The sequence below is a fragment of the Syngnathus acus genome, unplaced genomic scaffold, assembly GCF_901709675.1.
Source record: "Syngnathus acus unplaced genomic scaffold, fSynAcu1.2, whole genome shotgun sequence".
Taxonomy (NCBI): Eukaryota; Metazoa; Chordata; class Actinopteri; order Syngnathiformes; family Syngnathidae; genus Syngnathus; species Syngnathus acus.
This window is the reverse complement of record NW_023590220.1, coordinates 289854-297353: the sequence shown is the minus strand read 5'-3', so window position 1 is coordinate 297353 and position 7500 is coordinate 289854. Positions and strand designations below refer to the sequence as shown.

Below are 7500 nucleotides of genomic sequence, written 5' to 3'. Positions count from 1 at the left end.
ATCAAAGTAAATGTCATGAAAAGTGGGAAAACCCTATATGGAAGCGCAATGTGTTTTTTTCTTTTGTTTTTTTTTACGGATAAAGACTGCTGCTTTGATTTCACAGGGAGCCAGCCTCTTTATTCACTGTACATAGTCTGCTCTCTAGCGGTAAAAGACGTGAACTACAATGCTATGGATGACGCCACACAATATAGATTTGAAACTCGGGTTATAGTTTCAATGTCGGACTTAAAACTCGGCTTGCAGTTTCCGAATGCCATACGTAATGGGTGTTGTCAAAATTTGCTTTAACAATTGAAGTGGAAAAAAAAAAGAAAAAAGCTTACAGCACCTGATATTCCCAGGCGGTCTCCCATCCAAGTACTAACCTGGCCCGACCTTGCTTAGCTTCCGAGATCGGACGAGATCGGGCGTTCTCAGGGTAGTTTGGCCGTAAGCCATGGTTGAACACAAAATCATGCTTTTTATAGATACAATCACCCTTGAAAACCAAGACTTGGCGTTTCATGGAAACATGGCTATCATGAAAAGTTATTGACAGCTTTTTATGTGGTAGCACAAATTTGCCATTGCGACCTGCATTTTGCTGTATCAAAGTAAATGTCATGAAAAGTGGAAAAACCCTACATGGAAGTGCAATGTGTTTTTTTTTTTTTTTATGAATAAAGACTGCTGCTTTGAGTTCACAGGGAGCCAGCCTCTTTATTCACTGTACATAGTCTGCTCTCTAGCGGTAAAAGACGTGAACTACAATGCTATGGATGACGCCACACAATATAGATTTGAAACTCGTGTTATAGTTTCAATGTCGGAGTTTAAACTCGGCTTGCAGTTTCCGAATGCCATACTAATGGGTGTTGTCAAAATTTGCTTTAACAATTGAAGTGGAAAAAAAAAAAAAAAAGCTTACAGCACCTGGTATTCCCAGGCGGTCTCCCATCCAAGTACTAAGCAGGCCCGACCCTGCTTAGCTTCCGAGATCGGACGAGATCGGGCGTTCTCAGGGGAGTATGGCCGTAAGCGATGGTTGAACACAAAATCATGCTTTTTATAGATACAATCGCCCCTGAAAACCAAGCCGGCGTTTCATGGAAACATGGCTATCATGAAAAGTTATTGACAGCTTTTTATGTGGCAGCACAAATTTGCCATTGCGACCTGCATTTTGCTGTATCGAAGTAAATGTCATGAAAAGTGGGAAAACCCTATATGGAACCGCAATGTGGTTTTTTTTTTTTTTTTTTCTTACGGATAAAGACTGCTGCTTTGATTTCACAGGGAGCCAGCCTCATTATTCACTGTACATAGTCTGCTCTCTAGCGGTAAAAGACGTGAACTACAATGCTATGGATGACGCCACACAATATAGATTTGAAACTCGGGTTATAGTTTCAATGTCGGAGTTTAAACTCGGCTTGCAGTTTCCGAATGCCATACGTAATGGGTGTTGTCAAAATTTGCTTTAACAATTGAAGTGGAAAAAAAAAAGAAAAAAGCTTACAGCACCTGATATTCCCAGGCGGTCTCCCATCCAAGTACTAACCTGGCCCGACCCTGCTTAGCTTCCGAGATCGGACGAGATCGGGCGTTCTCAGGGTAGTATGGCCGTAAGCCATGGTTGAACACAAAATCATGCTTTTTATAGAGACAATCACCCTTGAAAACCAAGACTTGGCGTTTCATGGAAACATGGCTATCATGAAAAGTTATTGACAGCTTTTTATGTGGTAGCACAAATTTGCCATTGCGACCTGCATTTTGCTGTATCAAAGTAAATGTCATGAAAAGTGGAAAAAGCCTACATGGAAGTGCAATGTGTTTTTTTTTTTTTTTTTTTTATGAATAAAGACTGCTGCTTGGAGTTCACAGGGAGCCAGCCTCTTTATTCACTGTACATAGTCTGCTCTCTAGCGGTAAAAGACGTGAACTACAATGCTATGGATGACGCCACACAATATAGATTTGAAACTCGTGTTATAGTTTCAATGTCGGAGTTTAAACTCGGCTTGCAGTTTCCGAATGCCATACGTAATGGGTGTTGTCAAAATTTGCTTTAACAATTGAAGTGGAAAAAAAAAAAAAAAGCTTACAGCACCTGGTATTCCCAGGCGGTCTCCCATCCAAGTACTAACCAGGCCCGACCCTGCTTAGCTTCCGAGATCGGATGAGATCGGGCGTTCTCAGGGTAGTATGGCCGTAAGCGATGGTTAAACACAAAAACATTCTTTTTATAGATACAATCGCCCCTGAAAACCAAGCGTTTCATGGAAACATGGCTATCATGAAAAGTTATTGACAGCTTTTTATGTGGCAGCACAAATTTGCCATTGCGACCTGCATTTTGCTGTATCAAAGTAAATGTCATGAAAAGTGGGAAAACCCTATATGGAAGCGCAATGTGTTTTTTTCTTTTGTTTTTTTTTACGGATAAAGACTGCTGCTTTGATTTCACAGGGAGCCAGCCTCTTTATTCACTGTACATAGTCTGCTCTCTAGCGGTAAAAGACGTGAACTACAATGCTATGGATGACGCCACACAATATAGATTTGAAACTCGGGTTATAGTTTCAATGTCGGACTTAAAACTCGGCTTGCAGTTTCCGAATGCCATACGTAATGGGTGTTGTCAAAATTTGCTTTAACAATTGAAGTGGAAAAAAAAAAGAAAAAAGCTTACAGCACCTGATATTCCCAGGCGGTCTCCCATCCAAGTACTAACCTGGCCCGACCCTGCTTAGCTTCCGAGATCGGACGAGATCGGGCGTTCTCAGGGTAGTTTGGCCGTAAGCCATGGTTGAACACAAAATCATGCTTTTTATAGATACAATCACCCTTGAAAACCAAGACTTGGCGTTTCATGGAAACATGGCTATCATGAAAAGTTATTGACAGCTTTTTATGTGGTAGCACAAATTTGCCATTGCGACCTGCATTTTGCTGTATCAAAGTAAATGTCATGAAAAGTGGAAAAACCCTACATGGAAGTGCAATGTGTTTTTTTTTTTTTTTTATGAATAAAAACTGCTGCTTTGAGTTCACAGGGAGCCAGCCTCTTTATTCACTGTACATAGTCTGCTCTCTAGCGGTAAAAGACGTGAACTACAATGCTATGGATGACGCCACACAATATAGATTTGAAACTCGTGTTATAGTTTCAATGTCGGAGTTTAAACTCGGCTTGCAGTTTCCGAATGCCATACGTAATGGGTGTTGTCAAAATTTGCTTTAACAATTGAAGTGGAAAAAAAAAAAAAAAAGCTTACAGCACCTGGTATTCCCAGGCGGTCTCCCATCCAAGTACTAAGCAGGCCCGACCCTGCTTAGCTTCCGAGATCGGACGAGATCGGGCGTTCTCAGGGTAGTATGGCCGTAAGCGATGGTTGAACACAAAATCATGCTTTTTATAGATACAATCGCCCCTGAAAACCAAGCCGGCGTTTCATGGAAACATGGCTATCATGAAAAGTTATTGACAGCTTTTTATGTGGCAGCACAAATTTGCCATTGCGACCTGCATTTTGCTGTATCAAAGTAAATGTCATGAAAAGTGGGAAAACCCTATATGGAACCGCAATGTGTTTTTTTTTTTTTTTTTTCTTACGGATAAAGACTGCTGCTTTGATTTCACAGGGAGCCAGCCTCATTATTCACTGTACATAGTCTGCTCTCTAGCGGTAAAAGACGTGAACTACAATGCTATGGATGACGCCACACAATATAGATTTGAAACTCGGGTTATAGTTTCAATGTCGGAGTTTAAACTCGGCTTGCAGTTTCCGAATGCCATACGTAATGGGTGTTGTCAAAATTTGCTTTAACAATTGAAGTGGAAAAAAAAAAAGAAAAAAGCTTACAGCACCTGATATTCCCAGGCGGTCTCCCATCCAAGTACTAACCTGGCCCGACCCTGCTTAGCTTCCGAGATCGGACGAGATCGGGCGTTCTCAGGGTAGTATGGCCGTAAGCCATGGTTGAACACAAAATCATGCTTTTTATAGATACAATCACCCTTGAAAACCAAGACTTGGCGTTTCATGGAAACATGGCTGTTAGAGTGGTGCTCACTCTAACTTATTTTGCAAGAACCACACGGGAGACAGTAGTTTGCCCTTTGACACCTGCAGGTGGAGAGTCCATTCGTCGCCGTGCGTACAGCGATGATCGAATGGAGGTCTGACTCTCGCCTCCTGCATGAGCATTTTTATTAAGAGAAACAGGGTGGGGGTGACAGTGGACTGGATAGGGAAGAGAAAACCCTTGACCTCTAGTCAAAGCATAGCAGGGGATGTTTTACGACATTGTGTAGGATGGGACAAGCTAGGTAATTTATTACTGGTTACACACCAACGTAAGCATAAAACTAATCTAGCTAGGTTATTTATTACTGGTTACATACATTCCAACATAATCATACGATCAAGATAGTTTGGAAAACCCTGACAATGGCTATCATGAAAAGTTATTGACAGCTTTTATGTGGTAGCACAAATTTGCCATTGCGACCTGCATTTTGCTGTATCAAAGTAAATGTCATGAAAAGTGGAAAAAGCCTACATGGAAGTGCAATGTGTTTTTTTTTTTGTTTTTTTTATGAATAAAGACTGCTGCTTGGAGTTCACAGGGAGCCAGCCTCTTTATTCACTGTACATAGTCTGCTCTCTAGCGGTAAACGACGTGAACTACAATGCTATGGATGACGCCACACAATATAGATTTGAAACTCGTGTTATAGTTTCAATGTCGGAGTTTAAACTCGGCTTGCAGTTTCCGAATGCCATACGTAATGGGTGTTGTCAAAATTTGCTTTAACAATGGAAGTGGAAAAAAAAAAAAAAGCTTACAGCACCTGGTATTCCCAGGCGGTCTCCCATCCAAGTACTAACCAGGCCCGACCCTGCTTAGCTTCCGAGATCGGACGAGATCGGGCGTTCTCAGGGTAGTATGGCCGTAAGCGATGGTTAAACACAAAATCATGCTTTTTATAGATACAATCGCCCCTGAAAACCAAGCGTTTCATGGAAACATGGCTATCATGAAAAGTTATTGACAGCTTTTTATGTGGCAGCACAAATTTGCCATTGCGACCTGCATTTTGCTGTATCAAAGTAAATGTCATGAAAAGTGGGAAAACCCTACATGGAAGCGCAATGTGTTTTTTTTTTTTTTTTTTTTACGGATAAAGACTGCTGCTTTGATTTCACAGGGAGCCAGCCTCTTTATTCACTGTACATAGTCTGCTCTCTAGCGGTAAAAGACGTGAACTACAATGCTATGGATGACGCCACACAATATAGATTTGAAACTCGGGTTATAGTTTCAATGTCGGACTTAAAACTCGGCTTGCAGTTTCCGAATGCCATACGTAATGGGTGTTGTCAAAATTTGCTTTAACAATTGAAGTGGAAAAAAAAAGAAAAAAGCTTACAGCACCTGATATTCCCAGGCGGTCTCCCATCCAAGTACTAACCTGGCCCGACCCTGCTTAGCTTCCGAGATCGGACGAGATCGGGCGTTCTCAGGGTAGTTTGGCCGTAAGCCATGGTTGAACACAAAATCATGCTTTTTATAGATACAATCACCCTTGAAAACCAAGACTTGGCGTTTCATGGAAACATGGCTATCATGAAAAGTTATTGACAGCTTTTTATGTGGTAGCACAAATTTGCCATTGCGACCTGCATTTTGCTGTATCAAAGTAAATGTCATGAAAAGTGGAAAAACCCTACATGGAAGTGCAATGTGTTTTTTTTTTTTTTTTATGAATAAAGACTGCCGCTTTGAGTTCACAGGGAGCCAGCCTCTTTATTCACTGTACATAGTCTGCTCTCTAGCGGTAAAAGTCGTGAACTACAATGCTATGGATGACGCCACACAATATAGATTTGAAACTCGTGTTATAGTTTCAATGTCGGAGTTTAAACTCGGCTTGCAGTTTCCGAATGCCATACTAATGGGTGTTGTCAAAATTTGCTTTAACAATTGAAGTGGAAAAAAAAAAAAAAAGCTTACAGCACCTGGTATTCCCAGGCGGTCTCCCATCCAAGTACTAAGCAGGCCCGACCCTGCTTAGCTTCCGAGATCGGACGAGATCGGGCGTTCTCAGGGGAGTATGGCCGTAAGCGATGGTTGAACACAAAATCATGCTTTTTATAGATACAATCGCCCCTGAAAACCAAGCCGGCGTTTCATGGAAACATGGCTATCATGAAAAGTTATTGACAGCTTTTTATGTGGCAGCACAAATTTGCCATTGCGACCTGCATTTTGCTGTATCGAAGTAAATGTCATGAAAAGTGGGAAAACCCTATATGGAACCGCAATGTGGTTTTTTTTTGTTTTTTTTTCTTACGGATAAAGACTGCTGCTTTGATTTCACAGGGAGCCAGCCTCATTATTCACTGTACATAGTCTGCTCTCTAGCGGTAAAAGACGTGAACTACAATGCTATGGATGACGCCACACAATATAGATTTGAAACTCGGGTTATAGTTTCAATGTCGGAGTTTAAACTCGGCTTGCAGTTTCCGAATGCCATACGTAATGGGTGTTGTCAAAATTGCTTTAACAATTGAAGTGGAAAAAAAAAAGAAAAAAGCTTACAGCACCTGATATTCCCAGGCGGTCTCCCATCCAAGTACTAACCTGGCCCGACCCTGCTTAGCTTCCGAGATCGGACGAGATCGGGCGTTCTCAGGGTAGTATGGCCGTAAGCCATGGTTGAACACAAAATCATGCTTTTTATAGATACAATCACCCTTGAAAACCAAGACTTGGCGTTTCATGGAAACATGGCTATCATGAAAAGTTATTGACAGCTTTTTATGTGGTAGCACAAATTTGCCATTGCGACCTGCATTTTGCTGTATCAAAGTAAATGTCATGAAAAGTGGAAAAAGCCTACATGGAAGTGCAATGTGTTTTTTTTTTTTTTTTTTATGAATAAAGACTGCTGCTTGGAGTTCACAGGGAGCCAGCCTCTTTATTCACTGTACATAGTCTGCTCTCTAGCGGTAAAAGACGTGAACTACAATGCTATGGATGACGCCACACAATATAGATTTGAAACTCGTGTTATAGTTTCAATGTCGGAGTTTAAACTCGGCTTGCAGTTTCCGAATGCCATACGTAATGGGTGTTGTCAAAATTTGCTTTAACAATTGAAGTGGAAAAAAAAAAAAAAGCTTACAGCACCTGGTATTCCCAGGCGGTCTCCCATCCAAGTACTAACCAGGCCCGACCCTGCTTAGCTTCCGAGATCGGACGAGATCGGGCGTTCTCAGGGTAGTATGGCCGTAAGCGATGGTTAAACACAAAAACATTCTTTTTATAGATACAATCGCCCCTGAAAACCAAGCGTTTCATGGAAACATGGCTATCATGAAAAGTTATTGACAGCTTTTTATGTGGCAGCACAAATTTGCCATTGCGACCTGCATTTTGCTGTATCAAAGTAAATGTCATGAAAAGTGGGAAAACCCTATATGGAAGCGCAATGTG

At 41.4% G+C, this 7500-nt stretch overlaps 12 non-coding genes across 12 annotated transcripts; all 12 read right to left on the bottom strand.

Moving 5' to 3' along the window:
- Positions 1–322: 322 nt before the first annotated feature.
- Positions 323–441, bottom strand: LOC119118739. The gene has a single exon (XR_005096913.1). It is a non-coding gene; the product is annotated as a 5S ribosomal RNA (ribosomal RNA).
- Positions 442–906: 465 nt separating this feature from the next.
- Positions 907–1025, bottom strand: LOC119118723. The gene has a single exon (XR_005096898.1). It is a non-coding gene; the product is annotated as a 5S ribosomal RNA (ribosomal RNA).
- Positions 1026–1497: 472 nt separating this feature from the next.
- LOC119118799 lies at positions 1498–1616 on the bottom strand. Its single transcript, XR_005096955.1, has one exon. It is a non-coding gene; the product is annotated as a 5S ribosomal RNA (ribosomal RNA).
- Positions 1617–2086: 470 nt separating this feature from the next.
- LOC119118696 lies at positions 2087–2205 on the bottom strand. Its single transcript, XR_005096871.1, has one exon. It is a non-coding gene; the product is annotated as a 5S ribosomal RNA (ribosomal RNA).
- Positions 2206–2673: 468 nt separating this feature from the next.
- On the bottom strand, positions 2674–2792 carry LOC119118701. The gene has a single exon (XR_005096876.1). It is a non-coding gene; the product is annotated as a 5S ribosomal RNA (ribosomal RNA).
- Positions 2793–3259: 467 nt separating this feature from the next.
- LOC119118815 lies at positions 3260–3378 on the bottom strand. Its single transcript, XR_005096970.1, has one exon. It is a non-coding gene; the product is annotated as a 5S ribosomal RNA (ribosomal RNA).
- Positions 3379–3850: 472 nt separating this feature from the next.
- On the bottom strand, positions 3851–3969 carry LOC119118798. The gene has a single exon (XR_005096954.1). It is a non-coding gene; the product is annotated as a 5S ribosomal RNA (ribosomal RNA).
- Positions 3970–4837: 868 nt separating this feature from the next.
- On the bottom strand, positions 4838–4956 carry LOC119118780. Its single transcript, XR_005096936.1, has one exon. It is a non-coding gene; the product is annotated as a 5S ribosomal RNA (ribosomal RNA).
- Positions 4957–5421: 465 nt separating this feature from the next.
- Positions 5422–5540, bottom strand: LOC119118700. Its single transcript, XR_005096875.1, has one exon. It is a non-coding gene; the product is annotated as a 5S ribosomal RNA (ribosomal RNA).
- Positions 5541–6005: 465 nt separating this feature from the next.
- On the bottom strand, positions 6006–6124 carry LOC119118722. Its single transcript, XR_005096897.1, has one exon. It is a non-coding gene; the product is annotated as a 5S ribosomal RNA (ribosomal RNA).
- Positions 6125–6596: 472 nt separating this feature from the next.
- LOC119118797 lies at positions 6597–6715 on the bottom strand. Its single transcript, XR_005096953.1, has one exon. It is a non-coding gene; the product is annotated as a 5S ribosomal RNA (ribosomal RNA).
- Positions 6716–7182: 467 nt separating this feature from the next.
- On the bottom strand, positions 7183–7301 carry LOC119118779. Its single transcript, XR_005096935.1, has one exon. It is a non-coding gene; the product is annotated as a 5S ribosomal RNA (ribosomal RNA).
- Between the last annotated feature and the right edge of the window lie 199 nt (positions 7302–7500).